This window comes from Polistes canadensis, unplaced genomic scaffold (assembly GCF_001313835.1).
Source record: "Polistes canadensis isolate GaletaPanama2010 unplaced genomic scaffold, ASM131383v1 scaffold_19, whole genome shotgun sequence".
NCBI classification, from domain to species: Eukaryota; Metazoa; Arthropoda; class Insecta; order Hymenoptera; family Vespidae; genus Polistes; species Polistes canadensis.
Window position 1 is genome coordinate 971,316 of NW_014569566.1, and position 2,185 is coordinate 973,500.

Here is a 2,185-nt window from a genome sequence, read left to right on the forward strand (position 1 = left end):
ATTTGATTTGAATTATATTCCCGTACATTATAATTATTATCAATCGTACGAACGATAATTGGAAGTTAACTTTAAAGATAGCTCGAGTAATTGTAAATATGAATCTACTCTTTTATTTAAACATTATTATTATTATTTTCAATATTATAATATTTTATTTATTCTGATGATTTTTTGATTGTATAAATTACTTGTTAAGTAATATATTGTACATCATAGTTGATACATTATTGTTGTTACTAATCTCTATCATTATTTATAAACTGTCCACAAAATTATAGAGATAGATGATTCTATCGTCGTATACGATATAAACATTTAGTTTTCGTGCGATGAGATTCCAAAAATGTTTATAAATATATACCTTCATAGAAAATATTATTATTATCATATAAATAAAGTGTTTATACAACGATTAAGTGTCGCAAAATATAACAGGAGAAAAACAATTAAATTACACGAAAAATATTAGTTTTTATTTATATTAAAAAACACATAAGATATTAAATATTTCATAAATTATATGTATAAATATGAAGTTATCTAATTACTTTACTACATTATATTGTTAGGCCCATACATCGAGGCCTCTTGGTCTAGGGGTATGATTCCTGCTTTGGGTGCAGGAGGTCCCGGGTTCAAATCCCGGAGGGGCCCGATTTTTTTTTCACCTCGTCGATACTGTTTTTTTTCCTTATTGATTCATTCACTGCATAAATTAATTATACTTTAATATTTCTAATAATAAAATTTGGAACAATATTAAATAGAAGCGGAACGAACATTACCACCGAGACGTTCGAAACTATTACAAATAAATAACCATCGATAATTCAGATTAAAGATTAACAAATAGACGAACAAAAATATTTATATAACAATTTTTTATATAAAAATAAAAAAAATGCGTAACACATATTGAACAATAATCTAACTCTGAATCTTCTTATACGAAATAATATCACTTGTGTCGTAATAATATATATCAAAAATATCCATTTATAATATCTATTATACATTTAGATAATATATCACAGATTTGTTCTATTCACCTAGTATACTATTATCCATTTTCAATTTCCTTTATTACGAATAAATGCGATTTAAAGCAAACGTAATAAAAAAAAAAAAGAAAAGAAAACTAAACGATAAAGGTTTAATCGAATTTGGCGCGTCGAACGATTTGACTTCGTAGTAAATTAAAGATGGCGGTTGGATGGTAGTGCGCATGCACCGCTTCCCAAATGGTCGAACAAAAACACAGCTGGTCTATGATCTCCGAGAGAGGCAGCTGACGGTCGAACGTAGAAGAACACGACGAACGCTTTCGACGTGTGATTTATTCGCGTGTGTGTTTTCTTCTCCCTCTCTGACACAGTGTGGTGTGTATCTCACCCGTCATTATTATTATACTCGGTCGTCGCGAAAAAATATAATATATCTATCAACGAAAGTTCTAATTAAAAAAGAGAAAAAAAAAATAACAAAAAGAAGAAGAAAAGGTTCATTCCTTTTGATTTAAGAGAGGTTAAGTAAGAGAAATAAAAATTTATGAATTTATATAGATAGGAATAGAAAGAGAATTCCTCTTTTAGTGTCGAAGAATCGAACGAACGAAGGAAGGAAAGAAAGAAAGAAAGAAAGAAAGAAAGAAGGAAAGAGAAAAACCAGTGATATAGTGAATATACGTTTTTAGTGTGTTTAAATGTGTATGAAGAAGCTCGTACGTTGTTCGTCGCGGTGTCGCCACGAGGGGATCGTTTTTCGTCGTCGTCCCTGGGATACAAAGGAGTCCAGGAACTTTTGGTTGTTGCTGATTCTATCCTCAACCCTAAGGTTAATATACATTTTTAAAAAAAAAATAACATTTATTATTCAATTTATAAACTTTGATCTATACTTGGAAACGCAAAGGGTTACCTTCAATTTGTATCTCTTTTAAATGATCCATTATACGTTTCTACGTATTTTCCACTTATCTTTTTTTCTTTCTGTTTTCTACGCATATACACACACACACATACACACAAACACATATGTATATATATTATATTAAGTAAAGTACTTATGAAATTTTTACACGTTAATTTGTTCTATCATTAACATTAGTGTTATCTTATTTGGAGATTAAAAATGAATAAATATCTATATATATATATATTTTCAAAAATAATACCGAGTAATT

The 2,185-nt window shown here is 28.6% G+C and overlaps 1 protein-coding gene and 1 non-coding gene across 4 annotated transcripts in view; both read left to right on the forward strand.

The window, feature by feature from the left end:
- The first annotated feature begins 585 nt into the window (after positions 1-585).
- Trnap-ugg lies at positions 586-657 on the forward strand. The gene has a single exon. It is a non-coding gene; the product is annotated as a tRNA-Pro (tRNA).
- Positions 658-1,252: 595 nt separating this feature from the next.
- LOC106793860 (solute carrier organic anion transporter family member 5A1) overlaps positions 1,253-2,185 on the forward strand; it is a 41,773-nt gene continuing 40,840 nt past the window's right edge. For all 3 annotated transcript variants that reach the window (XM_014761118.1, XM_014761121.1, XM_014761120.1), the window contains exon 1: positions 1,253-1,836. The gene's annotated coding sequence lies outside the window, so the exon portion shown is untranslated. The remainder of the gene's footprint in view (positions 1,837-2,185) is intronic.